The sequence below is a fragment of the Mustelus asterias genome, chromosome 7 (genome assembly GCF_964213995.1).
Source record: "Mustelus asterias chromosome 7, sMusAst1.hap1.1, whole genome shotgun sequence".
Lineage (NCBI taxonomy): Eukaryota > Metazoa > Chordata > Chondrichthyes > Carcharhiniformes > Triakidae > Mustelus > Mustelus asterias.
This window is the reverse complement of record NC_135807.1, coordinates 85,651,760-85,671,680: the sequence shown is the minus strand read 5'-3', so window position 1 is coordinate 85,671,680 and position 19,921 is coordinate 85,651,760. Positions and strand designations below refer to the sequence as shown.

The window sequence follows — 19,921 nt, the reverse complement described above, 5'->3', positions numbered from 1 at the left end:
AGTTGACCAGAAGAGGGAATTACTTTAATCAATCAGATTTATTACAATTGGGCATCTATAGTGAAATGGCAACTCCTGAAAAGCAATCTTTACTTAGTAATTGTAGTGTTTTAAATTCCAAAAGTGTACTATTTGAATGAGTAAAGATATTTCCATCCAGCGAGGAGATTACAGCTGGGATTGAAACAGCATTAAAATTATAAATGGGAGCCAGGTAACAATTGCTGAACTCATCAAGCAAAGGTCCATGAGCTAAATGTGTATTTTATCCTCTGTTTATTTGCCATTGGACAAACTCCAATAGCCAGGGCATGGATTGCCTTGGTGATGAATCTTCACCATTGACATTGCTATTGGCGTAGTGGGATTAGCCAAAAGAACCATAACTGAAATGAAAAATAAACTATATAACATTATGGCACTTGATAAAATGTGAGCTTCTCCAAATATCCCAAGTCCTGTTCAGCCATCACCCCTGTGTTTGTTGACCTATATTGGCTCCTGGTCCAGCAGTGCCTAGATTTTTCAAAATCCAATCCTTGTGTTCAAATCCCTCCTGTGGCATTGCTGCTGTCCATTTGTCTAACCTCCTCCAGCCCTCCGAGATTCTGATATATTTCTGACTATCCAATTTTGCTCCTGCTGCAGTTTGGTAATCATGCGCTCAGCGGCTTGGGACCTAAGCATTTGAATTCCCTCCCGAGACATCTCCATTTCTCTCTCTCTTTCTTCCATTAAGACACTCCTTAAAACCTACGCCTTTGAGCAGGATTTTGGTCACCTATCCTAAATATCTCCTTATGTGACTGAGTGTCAAATTTTATTTGATATCACGCCTTGGGGCATTTTACTGGACTAAAAGTGCTATATAAATGCAAGTTGTTGCAATTCTGAACTGTTGCTGCATGTGTGACAGAGTATCTTGCCACTGTCCACATTGAAGGCAAGGGCTGAAAACGGAACCATTTATTTCATTGTATATCTTGCAATGCAGCAACATCACTGTTCTGCCAAGCATCTCCATATAAACTGGATGCAATTTTAAAAACTGGAACCAATGTTTTAATGGCATTTTTGTTTTTTCTGACCAGTTTTGGAAAAATAAGGGAATTCTTTTTTGACCACATAGTTATGATGAAGTATCTAGTGGGGGAGGTTTGGGCTACCGAAATGGAACTTTGTTTTGCATCAAACACCTGCACCAAGCAGAGATCAGAGATGCACAGTATAGTTCCCTCTGTATTGCCACAACAAAGCATCTTAACTCAGATCCTCAAATGACCATTCCCAGTGAGTGTTCTTTCCCTGGGCGGCTTTTTCCGCACTCCCTGCGGCATGTTTCGTGGTGGCGGGTTCAACCCGCCATTGGCCAGCGATGGGATCTTCTGAAGCTGTGAAAGGGGTTTCCCGTTGTAAACATCACCTGCCACTGGGAAGCCCTCAGCAGGAGGTTCGCCATCGGTGGGACCAGAAGATCCCGCTGGCAGGAATGGCCGAAAACTCCGGCCCCCGTTTTCCCTACTAGCACTTTTTGCAGGCTGTCTAAATGAAGCTGCTCGGCCAACATCAATCTGTGCTCAGTTGAGGTTAATCAGGTACTGCAGGCTTGTGTGCATTAGGATGTGACTCAACCAAGAGTCAGCCACCTATCACTCTTGAAGCTAGTATAGTATCATAGAATCCTACAGTGCAGAAGGGGGCCATTCGGCCCATTGAGTCTGCACCAACCACAATCCCACCCAGGCCCTATCCCCATATCCCCCAGGCATTTACCCTAGCTAGTCCCCCTGACACTAAGGGGCAATTTTAGCATGGCCAATCCACCTAACCCGCACATCTTTAGATGTAAGTCGGTGTAATTCACCAGACAGTTAGGGCCATTTATCCCATTAATACTGGATTAGATGCAAGTCTATGACACAATGTGCTACAGGACATCTGGGCATTACATTTACTATAATAGAAATGCAACTCAAAGAAACAGCAATCCTTTTTAACCGATTCTCTTATATGGAATACATCAAGAGTATGTATAGCAGCAGATCAGCTGCTTGTGGAGAGAATCTAATATGTCTAATATTTTGGATACCTGTATATCTATATATAGCTACCCTGGTTAAACATTTTAACCTACTCTGTAAGCAGGTGGGTCTCTAATATTTGTCATGCTGTTCTCTGCAATGCCTGTGTGTGTGTATAATTCTTTTTACAGGTAAATCACCTTTTTGGAAAGGGCTGCATTCAGGTATTTATAGTATCACTGAATTGTCTAATCTAGTCATTTCTGTTGAGTTTCTATTTGAGATATGTCATCCAATCTGTTCATAAAGCTGACATACTGTTGATCTACTACTGAGTGTCTTTGTATTTGAGAGCAAGCTCCTGCTGTTGTGGCCATCGAAATTGCTGGTATGAACCGGAATGGGTTGGCCTAACAAACACCTGATATTTAATAAAACCAACAAACTGTGGACACCTGCTGGGCGTTCTTGAGGGGCAACCGAGACGGATGGGGAGTAAACAAGAATGGCGATAAACAGGGACTGAGGTGAGGGAGGCAATTGGAATGAGTCTAATTGGGAGCCGCCAAGCAGTCTTTGGCACAGAATTCTTACTCCTTCCAGAATGCTCATTAGGCCATACATAAACCACGATTTCCTGAATTCCACAGGTCTGGTGCCAACTATGATCAATGAAGAACAGTTCTGCAAAGGGTCCTCTAAGCTGCCATTCAGCTCCTTGTTTTCATATACTTGAGATGCAAACCCTAGCTGCAGATATTTCTGTCATCAGTATGGTGGGTGGTCCACTTCAGGCTTTGGATGCTTGTACACAATTGTCTGCCATTAAATGGGCACCGTGTGAACCAATTTCTAGCCATAACCTCCTGGGTGAATGACAAATGCAGTTGAGAGACGGGGCAGATGTTACGTTGATCTATCAGAATGGGATACAAGTGGCGTTTGGACATTCTTTGCTGGTTGTTGCACTCTTTTTAGGGACTCATCTGACTTCTTTGCAATGGTTCTTTACAACAATGTGAATGAAGTTATGAAATCTGCAGCCTATCATTCTGTAACACTCGATGCATGATAATGCTCCAGGACGTTGAGCAGCTGTCATTTCTTTCACACAGTATTGGTGGTGTGTTTTTCCGGCTGTCACGATCTTATTCCTGAACATATCCCTGCCCTTCATCATCTTCCCAAAGTCGGATTTTATTGTTTTATTGCCATTATCTCGAGTTAAAATTTACATGAGCAATAATTGTATTGATTCAGTCCCCTGATTAGGTCAGTTGGTCGCACTCTTGAGTTACTGTTATGGTTCCACTTCTGGTCTTGGGGGCGGGGAAAAGTGTGTTCAATCTAGAAATGTCAACCTTCGGATGAAGTGTTAAATTGATACTTGCGTTGTTTTGATGGAATCTGTGACCTGGCCAAAATTCCACCTTTAACTAACACCACTTAAAATAAAGTATAACGTCTTTTGTTGTTGCTGTTTGTGGACTCTTCCTGTGCACAAAGTGGCTGAAGTATCTTTCCATATAGGGGCGGCAGGGTGGCGCAGTGGTTAGCACTGCTACCTCACAGCGCCAGGGACCTAGGTTCAATTCTGGCCTTGGGTGAACCTGTGCAAACTCCACACAGACATTCTCCCCGTGTCTGCATGGGTTTCCTCCTGGGTACTGCGGTTTCCTCCCACAGTTCAAAGTTTGCAGGTTAGGTGGATTGGCCATGCTAAATTGCCCCTTAGGGTCCCCAGATGTGTAGGTAAGTGTGTGGGATTACAGGGATGGCATGGGGAAGAGGGCCTGGGTAAAATATGCTAAGAGAGTTGTTGCAGACTCAATGGGCCAAATGGCCTCTTCTGCACTGTAGGGATTCTATGATTTATATTGGAAGAGTCACTGGATTTCAAATAAATTGAATGCTACAAGTTTTTGAGACCTTTTCTGAGAAACATGATGAGGTTCTAATAAAGATACAAATCTTTCTTTACCCTGAAGACGGGTAGTCGTTTGCTTACCTGTGATTGGTGTTTCTGCAGAATATCATTGCAACCAAGTGTCTTCTTTGAGTTATGAAATCTGTGTTGAACTCACCAGCTGCCTCTCTCTAATCACAGCTGTGGTGAGATCAGAAAGAAACAATGAAGCTCAAAAAGAACATTCGCCCATCGGGATTGCTCCTTTCACATGTCCTGTGCAATCTGCTCGATCATGAATTCAGTGCATTTAATATGCTGCAAAAGATTTTGCCTGCCCCAAAAGTAAATAGTGTACAACTCCAGTACACATTTATCTAGCATTTCATCCAACAATTACACATTCAGACCAGCTCTCTTCAATGTTGTGACACTTCTATTGGAACTTGCATTTACATGACATCTTCCAAGCCAGGAAATTTCAGTTGAGAGGTAATTTTGAAGGGTAATTGCCATTATGTAGGGAAAGTTTTTAGTACAGGCAACAAGTGTCTGTGTTGACAAAGAACAGAGAAGGATTTCTTATGAGCAAGTAAGTGGAACCCCCAATGGGGTGGTAAGATTTTTAAACTAGTAGACATTAAGGCACTGACAGAATTAGCAGCATTCAGTTAAATGACTTTTAAAATAAGTTTATGAGCTAACAAAAAGCACTTTACACATATGAGATGTAGTAATTGATTCAAACAAGTGATTATGATTGTAAAACACATGCTGATACTTTGAATTATTTATTTTAATTGCTCTATTTCCTCGTGGTGCAGCTGATCCAGATGCTGCTGTCCCCAAACCTATTGCAGCCTTTCCATGGGCAGGTCTCAAAATTCTCTGCGTTCCATGTGAGGTCGCAGCCGCACACACCCTGCCGAATACAGCACCTCCAAAATTATGTCGAGAGACTTTGTAATAGTAAGAAATTATTTCAATACCTTACTTTCAGCTGAATGTTCCTCGGTGTGTGACCAAAGGAATGCATCAAATGGACCTGAATGCGTCATATTTGTGAATAGAATGTCAAATCAGCCAGTAGGTCTGAGAAGATGTCATGGCAGCATGCCCCATTTGGAGGGTTTCCAGCTTCAGGAGAACGTTTCCATGGCAATGCCTTGGCCAGTCAAAGTCAACTTGTTAACCACTCGGCACCCTTTTCTCCTGTAGTATAAATTGTGATCTTTTGAAATTTGGCATTCTTGTGTTTGTCCTTTTGAGTGCAAAATGAAAATCTTCAGCAACATGCCTCTCTTTTCAGTAATATTTAAGTTCTGTGCCACCAAGCAAATGTGTATTTTTGGTAATTGAAGGATACGTCAATACAATTTTGACTACTTATCCCTGCCAGGAAAGGCTGTTGCTCTGTTCAGTGAAGCTAAAACCAGATAGTTTAAAGTAAAGAGATAGCAAATGAGAAAGTTACAAGTGGGTTTTGTCATTCATTTTTTATAATTTTACAGAAAGCAAAGTAAAATTGGGACATTAGAAGCTGAAATAGTTTTAAGGCAAAATTATTTTTTATTTTAAAATATGTGGATTTATTTCAACATGAAGTAGAAAAATTTGACATCCCACAAGGGGAAACAAACTCTCAGCATCTACTCTTCCAAGCCCCCTGAGAACCCTACAAGTCCCAATAATGTCGACTCTCATTCTTCTAAATTCCAATGAAATCTCTCTGGACTGCCACCAATGCCAGTATATCTTTCCTTAGATAAGGAGGCCAGATCTGTTCACTGTATTCCAGGTGACCTAACTAATGCCTTGTATAATTTTAGTAAGATGTCCCTATTTTTATACTCCATTCCTTTAGAAATAAAGGCCAATATTCCATTTGTAAAAGGAAGCAAAATACCAATTAGGGATCAAAAAGGGGATTTACACATGGAGGCAGGGGGCATAGCTGAGGTGTTAAATACTTTGTATCTGTCCTTGCCAAGGAAGAAGATGCTTCCCAGGAAGCAACTTGGACGTATTGTGAACTGTGAGGAGGATAGTGAAAAACTTCAACAGGACATGGACAAGTTGTTGGAATGAGTGGACAGATATCAATTGATGTTCATTGTGAAGAAATATGAAGTGATTCATTTTGGTAGGAAGAACATATAAAAAAAAGGCTGCAATTCTAAAGGGGACGCAAGAACATAGGAACCTGGGTGGATATGTGCATAAGCCATTGAAGGTGCCAAGCAGATTGAGAGAGCAGTTAATAATCCATACAGTATCCTAGGCTATATTAATGGGGTGAAGAGTACAAGGATGTAATGTTGAACTGATCTAAGACACTAGTTTGGCCTCAGCTGGAGTATTGAAACCAGTTTAGTGAAAGACATGAAGGTATTGGTGAGAGCACAAAAGATTCACAAATGGCTGAGGAACTTTGGTTATGAAGATGGATTGGAGAAGTTGGAACAGTTTGCTATGAAAAAAGAATGCAAAGAGGAGATCTGATAGAAGTATTCAAAATTACGAAGGGTTTCGACGGAGTAAATGGGAGAAACTGTTCTGACTTGAGAAAGAGCCAAGAACGAGGGGTGCAGATTTAAAGTAATTAGTAAAAGAAGAAAGGGCTACGTGAGGAAAACGTTTTCATGCAGTGAGTGGTTAAGGACTGGAGTGTGGTGGAGGTAGGTTCAATCGAGGCATTTAGAAGGGTGAATTGCTCATTTGGAGAGCTGGTGTATGCACAATGGGCCGAATGGCCCCCGTGTATGCTGTAATAAATCTGTGATTCTGTAAAGTTGGTGGAATATGAGCACCTAGAAGAGTGGAGCCGAGTCCCACAGGAATTATGCCGTAGAGAGGATTTAATCTTGAGTTGCAGTTGGAATGAGGAGTTTTTGTGTGAGTGAGTAAATGGGTTTTGATTTTACTTGCATATTTTTCTAGTGGAAGTTTTGGTGAATATTTCTATTAAAGTCAAATACAGAACCCTGTGATGTGTGTGAGTGCGGCATATGGATCCTTGTGTATCTCGGGTGAACAGCATTGATTCACTAGGATGATGCAAGGGCTGGAAACAATTCATGATGAGACAAGATATTAGGATAATTTCTACTTGAGAACAGAAGGAGAGTTCATCTAGTTTTTAAAAGTTATGATTTTTGTAAAGAAAATTCCCTGTGCTTGCGGAGTCAGTGATAAAGAGGTATGAAGCTCCCCACTTGTGGGATGAGACCACAGTGAAGCATAGTTAAATTCAGAATTGTCTGTTGTCCTCTCAAAAAGACAGCAACACTCCATCTGTTGCCATGATGAAGCCTGGGGTAATTTCAGGCCTGGATGACAATTATCCAATGCTGGAGGAGCTGTGGACATCCTGCAACCACTTGATGGTTGTGTTGCGAGAAATCAGTTGGCACCCACACTGAGTTGGCCAACAGTTAAAGTCTGGGAGTTAAGTAAACAAACTGCGGGCCTCGGATGGGCCCGGGCTGGTGGATTAGAGATTCTCATGACCCATGAGGAATGCTCCTGCTCCCTGTGGCCCTGCCAACAGTCCTTGAGCTGGGTTTTTTTTTTAGCAGCCTCAGTGCTGTATTTAAATAGCACTGGTTAGGTTGTTCACCATCTTGAAACTACATTCAGAGTCTTGGGCTCCTGATTTCTATATTGGTTTCCCACCTGCAATAAGCAGGTGCCCTGATTGTCCATTTTGGAGCCTAACCCAAGATGGTTGCCCTGGAGTGCTCGTGGAAATGGGGTGTTAAGAACCCCAACACCATATGTGAACACAAGTGCCTATTTGCACCAGATGAAGGGAGTTCACATCGTCTCAAATGATTCCTGATGTCCAGCACTAATTTCTTCTCGAAATTTCCTGAGCCTTCAGTCAAATATGGAATCATAATCCTGTTGAGAAGTTGTGGCATTTCTAGTGCTCTGCAGAACTGTATTTGCAGTTTAGTCAGAGGGCACAAATATTGGGTCATTTGAATAAGGTTTGCAAAAGCAACAAATCTTGAACTTGCTCTGTTCTTCGGCTTGTTCAATAACCTTATGTCTTGCTGTACAAACTGTTGACATTACCATATTACCGAGATTCTGAAGGACATGTAGCCACTGTACAGTGTAGTTGTACTGTAATGATCATGAACTAATGTCTAATTTCAAGCAGCACCTTGTTTACATTGTCCAGATGTCATTTGGATGTGTACAAGGGGACTGTTGGAACTGCATGCTGATTCCTATGTAAGCATGGTTTGACACTCTGCTGTAACTAGACATTATATGACATCAAACCTAAGTGGTGTAAGACTGCCTCCTTCAGAGAATTACATGTCATTCTGTTCTTGAGTTAGGTCAGGACTCTACAGCACCAAAAGTGCACCATGGATTTATACACCCATTGCTAAAATCAGTCACTGGATGCAGAAATGGTTTGTTTTCCTGAGCACTGATAAATCTATAAATAAAATTTTACTGAATATAACCGTCTGTATACACTATAAGGGTATCAAGATCTTTTCAGTTACAGACATTTTGCTGTTTGGTTTGGTAATCAGGGCTTCATTTCCATTTTCCATGTCAGCTCATGTCACTTGAGTAATATTGCCAATTTGTCCTGAATTATTGTGTGTACTAGAATTTACATGGAGGTTGCCCAGATTTATTCATGCAGGACCAACAGAAAGAAGGAACTTTAATTGCATTTGTTTGTGTTGCTGAAAAAATTGACAAATAGGTCCCAGCTCTGCTGTCACTCTAAGTGCATCCAATTCTTATTTAGTGATGTTGGCCAAGGAGAATGTGGCCCGTTGATTTTTCAGTGAGCCTTCTGGACCATTGGTTCTCAAAATGTTTAGTCCGTAAACCACGTAGATGGGACACAAGACCCCACAGATCACCTACCACACTGGTTTTCATTTTATACCTTCATTTGTGATTTTGTTTTGAGTGAATCCTCAGCTAGCTTCTATGAATTGACTTGTTCAGGGGTAGTACCATTATCACAGTTTCATGGCAATTTGGCAGAAGCTTATGAATCAAAGGGTTTGATGCAGAAAACACACAATTCCTATATAATCAATACTTATGCAAAACTTTTGAGAACATTCATCACAATCATAACACATTCTCTATAAAATAATAAAACACAAACTGAGCAATCTTTCTAAAATAATATACAGAGCAAGAAAGTCAAAGGTGTTTTCTGACCGTGTGATCATAAAATAAAGGCTTATATTTATATAGTGCGATTCAAAACTCAGGATGTCTCAGGCACTTTACAGCCTGTGAACTAGTTTTTGGACTGCAGTCAGCTGTTAGGATGACGATGAGCCAAGTAGCAACTTGTCGAGAAAAAGTTCCAATGCCAATCCTGTGTATGTGGCTGCATGGATCAGTTCCTCACAGGGAGTGTCTGAGCATGTGCTGTAGACCTCAAATTATGCAAAAGCACAACAATAAGACACTAGCTAAGAGTAGTTAGTATAGAATATATTATTCAGCCGCTCAAAAGGATAAACTGTTTCCATCAGTTGAAAACCCTAGAACCAGGGGTCATGATCTAAATATTAGTGCCAAGCCGTTCAAGAGAGATATTAGAAAATACTTCTAAACACAGAGTGGTGGAGGTTTGGAATTCTCTTCCTCAAGTGACAATGGATGCTGGCTCAATTGTTAGATTTAAGTCCAAGATAGACAATATTTTATTGAGCAGGGGTATCAAGGGATATGGGCCTAGGGCAGGTACATGGAGTTAGGCCACAGATCAGCCATGATCTTATTGAATGGTGGAGTGGGCTCGAGGGGCTAAATAGCCTACTCCTGTTCCTATGTTCCTAAAACATCCTTTTATAGATGCTGCCAGACCTGCTGAGATTTTCCAGCATTTTCTCTTTTTGGCTTTTGCACCACTAAATGGGTATTGCAGAAATTATTCTAACCTGTTTTGTCATCTCGGGTACCTGTAATTTATCAGATGTGTTGTGGAAAGAACAGCATATGGCAGATTGACGCATTCCATTGATTGGATTATTTTATGAACAAAAGTGATATTTTAAATCCATTTGGGTTAGGTCTATAAAATGTTCTTTGTTTTTACTTTCTGGACAGAAGTATTTGTGGCTGTGCCCAGTACATTCACACACATTCCAGTTGTTGGTGGCTGCAGCAGATGTATTACTGAAACAAAATGATCAATTTGCTGGAGCTGTAACCTTGCTATTGTAATTAATTATTTTGCTGGCAGAATACTGCTGCATGTCTGGAATGAATATCATGGAACACTTCTTGAGAAGTCTCAAAAGCTTTTTAAAATTCTGGCACATCTCAAATTCCTACAACTCAGCTCGTGTTCCTTGGTGTAGACCTGATTCTTTTGGAGCTTTTCCTGTTATCCTTTAAAATTATTAAATCCTAAGAGAATAAACTCCTTTTTTAAAGTATCACATGGTAGAATAGAGTAGCTAATGAATCTAGCTCGAGTAAATTGGAACAGTTCTGTGATAACGGAGGGCAGCAGTTTGGAATTGCTTCCAAAGCGTCTCGCCTCCAGTTATGCACTTCTTTGGGAGGGTCCCCACGGAACCTCTTGTAGCATTACCATCAAGTTACTCAAACATTTTAAGGTTACTGGTTCAACTTCTTTGACATGGTTCTTGAGGAGTCTGGGGTCTGGACTACCATTTCAGTGTGTAGCTGCTACTTCTGTCCTTGTGGGGAGAAAAAGCCCATTGCTCAACTGCCATCTGCTTGGAAATATTTTAATTAAATTTTTGAGGCCAACCGGAGACAAATTATTGTTGTGGAGACTGTCAGCTGTTGGTTAGTTGAACATCTCTGCAGATGTTTCTTTTGGTATTTTGTTAAGATGATTTTGTTATCACTTAATATATGGAAAACATGATATCTAAAGTGATAGATGGAGTATTACTTCAGTGGGTAAAGTTGATGGATTTTACAGTGTGGGAGATCTTTGCGAGGGAGAAAAGAATGACAGCCTATGGGAAGTGTGTAAGAATGCACTAGGTAGAGCGAGATCCTCTTGGGTTGTGCTTGAGGTGGGATAAGAGGCACCTGTGATGGTCAGTAGAGAGATGGGCTTTTATTTTTGAGGGGGAACAGGGAGGAGGTTCATGAACCCACTACAGGGTGGTGCACCCATTGTGGTTGGGAATACAGAGACCCTGAAGATCATAATGGTAAGGCTTCATTTTAACCTTTCCTGGAACCCTGTCGATACCCAGTCAGACTCACTATCCGATTAGCGGACAAGAGTGAACATTTGTCTTCAGGAGCAACCTCTGGGGACCTAGGGGCAGTGGTGGATGGAATAAGAAAGTCAATGGTTGTGGAGGTAGCAATGGATTGATCTTGGGACTGTGGAGAGGCCTGAAAACCCCTTTTTCATGTTATATTAAAGAGGGCTGGGGATTCCCTTTGTGCATTGTGATTGAATGTCAGAGTCCCAAGAACCCTGTGTAGGGTCTGGGGAAGCAATTCTGCTTTTCCTAGCCCGGAAGGAGTTCAAAGAGGTTAAAAGTTTTAAAACTTACCTTGGCCTCCTCTTGTCATTAACTCATTCCACCATGGATTCATTGCCTAGGGCTCACCTGCATTGACAATAAAATTAAATTGCCGCACTGATGACATAATTTTGAATCTTGATTAGATCTTTTAGTGGAAACCTCGTCCAGGGCCTGAATCACCATAATTAATATTGTGACACCTGGGAATGGAGCGGGGATTTAGAATTTCAGGATTTTGATCACCATTTGACCCCTTCTTGCCAGGTTGTGTGGGTGGTGAAGGTGCTAGGTGGGTAGGGAGGGAGGGGTGGAGGTGCTGGTAGTTGAAATCAAAGCCATAACTCTATTTGGGGTGGGCAGTGTGTCGGAGAGATCCAGGTCTGTTGAGTTGGGAGTGAAAAATATGTTGATGACTGCATTTAATGGACCTCCATTATAAAAGATGTGAGATCCATTGTCATCTTTATAATATTGTTTCAGTTTGTTATCTCTGGGAATAGATTTCCTCTGAACATCAGGAGTGTTAAGATGTTCAACCTGCTTTTTGTAAGTTTTTCAATTTCCCTGAACCAGATGTACAGAAATCCTCCCATGTTGGGATTGTGAATTTTTCTCATCGTATTTCTTTATCATAGATCATGCAAAAAGGGGGGTGGGGGGAGGTTGAGCAAGTTAACATTGGAGAAGCTTCAGAGGACTGGAGGAGATTTCGGAGATGACAAAGGGAGGGCTGTATGAATCAATGATGTGGAGATGCCGGCGTTGGCATCTCCACATCATGACTACCATCGACACCGCAAACTGCCGGCTCCAAGTGGAGAGGATCTCCAAGAAGATCGCGCATATCGACACAGACATCAAGTTTCTACAAAGATGCAAGAAAGCAGACAAGATACCGAAAGGACTACGGATCACGAACCCACTCAGGTCAACCTATAACACAAACTACGCTGAGAGACTTTGCTGTCTCACCTCTCTCACTCTCCTCAACCACCTCATACACCAACTCTACAGCAAACGCCGCAGCCTGGAAACCAAGATAGAGTCCATATTCTCAACTTGCGCTCAGGATGCAGACCAGCTGCGAAACTCTGCCAAGCAGACGAGACAAAGGAACTACGCCATCTACATGCCCACCAAGAACAGGAAACTTGAGAAACTCGGCATCACCACCAGCAGCAACCAAGCCTCCCCCCGTACCACAGTAGAAAACAGTACCACTGCAGGGAAGTCCATTGTCAACATGTCCGACTACACACTTCAAGCAGATGAAATCGAAGTTCTCAGCCGAGGGCTTAATTTTTGCCCCACCACCAAAATAGTGGGGCAAAAATTCCATCAGTCTCGCAGCAGACACAGAGGAATTCATCAGGCGAATGAGGCTGAGGGAGTTCTTCCACAAACCCCAAGAGGCCAACAGCGAACACAATGAGACAGCCAATGAACCGGAACAGCCGACAGAGAGATCCGCAGTGCATCTGAAGAGGAAAGAGTCGAATTGGACTCCTCCGGAAGGCCGCTGCCCTCGACTTGACATGTATGCCCAAGCCGTCAGGAGGTGCGTCAACACCAAATTCATCAGCCGCACTCACAAGACAGCACCGAACATCACCCAAGCACAACGCAACGCCATCCACGCTCTCAAGACCAACCGCAACATTGTCATCAAACCAGCAGACAAAGGAGGGGCCATCGTCATATTGAACAGAACGGATTACTGCAAAGAAGTGTACCAACAACCAAACAACGAGGAACACTACAGACAGTTACCCACAGATCCGACCAAAGAACACACCCGTCAACTCAACACTCTGATCAGGACCTTTGATCCGGATCTTCAAAGCACCCTCCGTGCTCTCATCCCACGCACTCCCCGGGATCTGCTCGGATGAGGAGGATCGCAACAGACACCTCCAGACGCTGAAAGATGCCCTCATAAGAACAGGATATAGCGCTCGACTCATTGATCAACAGTTCCAACGCGCCACAGCGAAAAACCGCACCGACCTCCTCAGAGGACAAACACAGGACACAGTGGACAGAGTACCCTTCGTCGTCCATGACTTCCCCGGAGCGGAGAAGCTACGGCATCTCCTCCGGAGCCTTCAACATGTCATTGATGAAGACGAACATCTCGCCAAGGCCATCCCCACACCCCACTTCTTGCCTTCAAACAACCGCACAACCTCAAACAGACCATTGTCCGCAGCAAACTACCCAGCCTTCAGGAGAACAGTGACCACGATACCACACAACCCTGCCACAGCAACCTCTGCAAGACGTGCCGGATCATTGACACAGATGCCATCCTCTCACGTGAGAACACCATCCACCAGGTACACGGTACATACTCTTGCAACTCGGCCAACGTTGTCTACCTGATACGCTGCAGGAAAGGATGTCCCGAGGCATGGTACATTGGGGAAACTATGCAGATGTTGCGACAACGGATGAATGAACACCGCTCGACAATCACCAGGCAAGACTGTTCTCTTCCTGTTGGGGAGCACTTCAGCGGTCACGGGCATTCAGCCTCTGATATTCGGGTAAGCGTTCTCCAAGGTGGCCTTCGTGACACATGACGGCGCAGAGTCGCTGAGCAGAAACTGATAGCCAAGTTCCGCACACATGAGGACGGCCTAAACCGGGATATTGGGTTCATGTCACACTATCTGTAACCCCCACAGTTGCCTGGACCTGCAGAGTTTCACTGGCTGTCTTGTCTGGAGACAATACACATCTTTTTAGCCTGTCTTGATGCTCTCTCCACTCACGTTGTTTTGTTTCTTAAAGACTTGATTAGTTGTAAGTATTCGCATTCCAACCATTATTCATGTAAATTGAGTCTGTGTCTTTATATGCCCTCTTTGTGAACAGAATCCCCACTCACCTGAAGAAGGGGCTTGGAGCTCCGAAAGCTTGTGTGGCTTTTGCTACCAAATAAACCAGTTGGACTTTAACCTGGTGTTGTTAAACTTCTTACTGTGTATGAATCAAGGCATAGAGGGATTTGGTCAGAGAATTTGATATTTTGGACCTGGAGCCACTGTAGGTCAGTGGACTCGGACTGATGGGTGAATGGGATTTCAAAGCCATGCCAATCTTTCCCATTTGCTTCGAGCAAATTTTAGGAATTTAGCATAGATGCTGCCATTGCCTACCAATTAGATAAATAATGTAGTGCAGTGTGTGGTTCCTCTACACTGGTTTATTAAAGGTCTTCAACCTGTGCAGTGCACTCCACTGACCTTTCCAATCTCCAGACAAATGGATTCTTACGAGGGTCTGTTTGGTCAAACACCAATATGAGTATACTGCAGAACCCCAGAATGTTCTCTCAGTTTTGTTAGTAATTGGCATTAGCTCAAAGAGAACATTTGTTTGTGATTGATGACAGCAAAAGATAATTTAGCTAATGTAAGAAAGGCTTTGGACAGCATGCAGAAACCATTGCTCTGTCTTGCTTTTGGTTTCTGATTGAATTTCAGATTCCTTTTGCCCATTTGCCAATTTTCAGCATGTTATTCAAACAGGGACTGATTTTGAGCCTTTTGATTTTGGACAGCTTAAAAAAACTCCTGTTTTTAACCTCTTGGGTCCCAACATTAACACCGCTTTGAAGTAAAAATTTTGAGAAGTGTTCAATAAAGTCTAGTATTTGTTTATCATCTTTCACAATCCCTGGACATCACAAAGTACTTTACAATGAAGTAGTTTTGAAGTAAAATCACTTATGATACAGGAAATTAAAAAAAAAACTTTTCCAATTCAATCAAATCAAGTCCAATTCAGAGTCTCAACAAGTTGAGACATTTCCGATCCAGGCTGGCAAGACAGGGCAAGCGACCATTTACCCTGTCCTGGGCCTGATCTACATGAGCCAAGCTGATTGGAGGAGGGAAAGCAATTCCTCCTCCAAGACTTGAGCTCATTTGCATCTTAGCCAAAAGGCCGAGATGCCGCTTTAAAAAATTGCTTCATATGAAACATATGAAGCTTCAGTGTAACCTAATGACCTCAACCAAGTGCAGCATCTGCATAACTACACTTGATCTTAGCCAAAAGGCCGAGAAGCAATTATGATCTGCAATTTTTTTTTATCTTTTCCAATTCAATCAAATCAAATCCAATTCAGAGTCTCAACAAGTTGAGACATTTCAGATCCAGGCTGACAAGACAGGGCAAGCGACCAAACCACCCTGTCCTGGGCCTGATCTACATGAGCCAAGCTGATTGGAGAAGTGGGAGGTGCCTCCTCCAAGACTTGAGCTCATTTGCATCTTAGCCAAAAGGCCGAGATACCGCTTTTAAAAATTGCTTCATATGAAACATATGAAGCCTCAGCGTAACCTAATGACCTCGACCAAGTGCGGCCGACCATGGGCTGCCGTCCATACACTTGATCTTAGCCAAAAGGCCGAGAAGAATTATGATCTGCAATTATGACTGTTATGATACAGGAAATACAGCAAGCTCCCACAAACACCAAAGTGATAATGACCAGATATGTGGGGGTGATTCTCCCATCTTAGCGCAGCTGACCATGAGATTTCAGTGGGGCCGGATTAGCGTGATCTGCACACGGCGACTAGACCCAAGTGCCCCTCTCAGCGCTAGATTTCTGGCACCGTCATCTCCGTGCCAGAAATAGGCATGGAGCTGCATGATGTGTTTGGGCTCATTTAAATATAATTTAAATATGGTTAGGGGGCCTGGGTCTGAAATCTCTGGGCCCGCTAGCGCCCCCTCCCCCCCGGCTAGGAGTATTTCACTCCAGCAAGGTTTGCAGTAGCTCTCCACTTTCGGGGAGCTAGCCGCCTGACCCGGCTGGAGTGAATGGGGGGGGCATTCGGGCCTCTTCTTTTCCCCCCCCCCTCCAGAGGGTCATGCAGCGGAGGGAGTGCCCCCTGGGCATTGGCATCTTGATAGTGCCAACCTGGGCCCCCTGTAACTACCCAAGGAGCAAAGTGCCAATACCCAGGGGGCACGTTGGCCCTGCCTGCCAGCTATGGGGCAATGCCAAGTGACATATGGGGGGGTGTGGGGCCAAGCGGATGATGGGTGGGGGGTCCTGCTGCCACTCTGCAGTCGGGATCAGTGGGCAAGGAAGGAGGCCAGCATGCAGGGCGGGTGGGGTGGGCTGGGGTCGGTGGGGGGGCTGAAAATCGGGTTGGGGCTGAGCCCAGGAATGGTTGGGGGGGGGGGGGTTTCCAGACAGCCGGCGATGCAGGGGTTGCGGGGCTGTGCAGCGACTGAGCTGGCCAGCAATCGTGAGGCCAGCAGTGCAGGGTCACTGCGTATGCGCCAATCTTGGCATGTGCAGTAGCCCGCTCAGCGCGCTGATTTCAGCCTCCAGCGGCCTGACTCGCGCTAATCCAGCCTGGAGTGAGACTTGAACCCATAACCTTCTGACTCAGAGGGGAGCAGTCAACCAACTGAGTTGTAGTTGACCGCATCCTTTAACTGTAGAGAAGAATACAGCCTCCAGAATGATACTCACTCTGGTGGCCTCTGCAGTGAACAGAGCGTGGGAGATTCTTCTCTGAAATCCCACTGAAAAAACCCGCATGAATTACTCCAGTTTTCACGTGAATTCGACACTTTGAATTTTTTGGGAGAATTCCGGCCATCAGCCGTTATTATGATTTTGATGGCAGGATAAATATTGGACAAGGCACTGGAGATCACTCCCATGCTCACCTTTGAAATAGTGCTATAGAATCTTTTCCGTGTACCTGAGAGGGCAGACAAGACCTCATTTTTAACATCTCATCCATGTGGAGTTTGCATGTTCTCCCCGTGTCTGCATGGGTTTCCTCTGGGTGCTCCGGTTTCCTCCCACAGTGCAAAGATGTGCGGGTTAGGTTGATTGGCCATGCTAAATTAACCCTAGTGTCAGGGGGATTAGCAGGGTAAATATGATGGGTTATGGGAATAGGGCCTGGGTGGGGTTGTGGTCGGTGCAGACTCGATAGGCTGAATGGCCTCCTTCTGCACTGTGTAGGGATTCTGTGAAGATACCACCTCCTCCAAAGGTGTAGCCCTCCCTCTTGATTTTTGTTCTCCAGTCCTGGAGTGAGACTTGAACCCATAACCTTCTGACTCAGAGGGGAGCAGTCAACCAACTGAGTTGTAGTTGACCGCATCCTTTAACTGTAGAGAAGAATACAGATGTTCCATATGCACTAGTGTATATTTCAAAAGATTTGTATGTCACGTTGACTCTATAAAATAATTGTGTAACTGCTAAGTTGTTCCACGTCAAAGGGTTGGAATCCTATCGATGCAGTACCTCTGCACACCCCTCTGCATCTGTCCTGTTTTTCTGGGTCAGGGTTCTCGGTATATACAGCCTGGTCTCCTGTTGGATTCTTACTGCCAAGATGGAGCCTGGCAATTTTAATGATAAAATGGCCGAGAGGTGGGGTCGACTGCAAGGGAACTCTGAACCCTTACCTCTTTCAACCACCTTCTACCATGCGGCCCACAAATTAACCACAGTGCAAACACATCCAACAGGGAGTTGCTGGAGAATAATTAAGAACTGAAACGATGCTGGGGAAATCATGGCACAAACTGTAGTGCTGTTTCCAGCTGCTGTTTTCCAGGACCTTTAATCAAATAAAATTTGATAACGTGCCGCATAAAGAGAGATTAGAAAAAAAGACAAAAAGCAAGACATTTGGCTAAAGCTTGGTCAAAGAGGTGGATTTTAAGGAGCACCTGGATGGGAGATGTAGGAAGGGATGCCTGTAGTGGAGTGGAACTCACCAAGGCTCCTTAGACAGCACCTTCCAAAACCACGACCGTTGTTATCTAGAAGGACAAGGTCAGCAGACATGTGGGAACACCATTACCTGGAAGTTCCCCTCCAAGCCACTCGCCATTCTGAGGTGGAAATGTATCGCCTTTCCTTCACCGTTGCTGGGTCAAAATCCAGAAGTCCTTCCCTAACAGCACTGTAGTGTACTTGCACCTTATGGACTGCAGTGATTCAAGAAGGCAGCTCACTATCACCTTCTCTAGGGCAATTTGAGTTGGACAGTAAATGCTGGCCTAGTCAGACACCCACATCCCTTGAATGAACAAATAAAAAATTGGGGATGCACGAGATACCAGAATTGGAGGATCAGAGGACTGTATGAAATTTTCTGGTCCAGAACCTATGGTGGGCCTCTCCTTTTATTAATTGTCATTAATGTTGATGGGAACCCTGAATAGACACGTATTTGGGTTTATGATTTAACAGTGGTCAATCGGTAGAAAACTCCCAAGGATCTTTCCGGCAATATATTTTTACAATTATTTTGTGATAATCGTGATGAACCATATCATCTCTGCAGTTTAGAATAATTTATTTTACTTTGAATATATAATCATCAACTTTTAACCTCCTCCAAGGGATGAGATAACACAATGTGGCATAAAACGAAACATGAAGATATGTAATTTAATCCTCATCACTGAGTTTTCAACCCTGAATTTGAGTTGTGCAGAATGCAGTAATTCTTCAGTTAATGTTGTAGTTACGTTCTTGAAAAGTGCAACTTTAAATCAAACAACATTAAGCGAATCAGATTTTCTCAGTATAAACAATGTAAAAGCTGCAGTTTTTTTTCTGAGAATAGTTCTACAAAACCTTTGATATACCCTGTAGGTTGAAATACTTTTTTTTGCTATATTTGTAAATGAAATAACTTTTAAAGTAAAATGAATGTAAAAATAAAGAAATATGCTGTATCTCCCTACTTGCCTCTCTCCTGCTCCCTGTCCCTCTGGCTCACTACCTCTCCAGCTTACTGCGTTTCCTGCTCGCTCACTCTCCTGGTTGCCACCGGCTGTGTTCGCTGAATCTCCCACTTGTTGCCGCGCCCTCGCTCATCATAGGCATCATCATAAACCCACCATATGTTCTAGATCAGAAAGTTTCAAGATACAGTCCTTGATCCTCCAATTCTGGTATCTCGTGCATCCTCATGTTTCCCTCGCTCGAACCCTCACTTGTAACCGAGAGCTCGTGAGAGGCAGGAAGAGCTGCTTCGAATTCACGGGATCTTTACGGTGCAGAGGTTGCTCTGTTGCGGAGGGCGGGCCAGCACCGACTGGGAAGGTCGGGGAGTCTGAGTTTAAAAATGGCGCTAATCGACCCACACAACCCCATGTCAAACAACGTTAAAACAAAAATCGCAACACTAAACAGGAATGCAGGCCCTAGTAACTGACTGATATTAAAGTGGAATGACTTGAAACAGGGTAACGTAAAATTAAAACGAACTGCATATTTTTCTGGGGTTCTTACATTTTAAAGTTGCAATTTTATGAAATATATTTATTGGGGAAAAAGTGCAATGTTGTGCAATTAGTCCCAGATTTTGCAACGTAATTCACTTGTGAATTTATTGATTGCCTCAGACACTTCTGTTAGCAGTACGGATTCAGTCATTTACTCAGGAATAGATTAGTTATTTAAA

General features: G+C 43.5%; 1 protein-coding gene, 1 long non-coding RNA gene and 1 pseudogene across 3 annotated transcripts in view; 1 reads left to right on the top strand and 2 right to left on the bottom strand.

Annotated features, from left to right (window-relative positions):
- LOC144495833 (uncharacterized) overlaps positions 1 to 4,101 on the bottom strand; it is a 77,071-nt gene extending 72,970 nt beyond the window's left edge. The window contains exon 1 of the long non-coding RNA XR_013498345.1: positions 4,030 to 4,101. This is a non-coding gene — a long non-coding RNA (uncharacterized LOC144495833). The remainder of the gene's footprint in view (positions 1 to 4,029) is intronic.
- Positions 1 to 19,921, top strand: part of znf704 (zinc finger protein 704) — a 204,543-nt gene that overhangs the window by 33,222 nt on the left and 151,400 nt on the right. The gene's annotated exons all lie outside the window — the stretch shown is intronic.
- On the bottom strand, positions 15,327 to 15,528 carry LOC144496223 (U2 spliceosomal RNA; annotated as a pseudogene).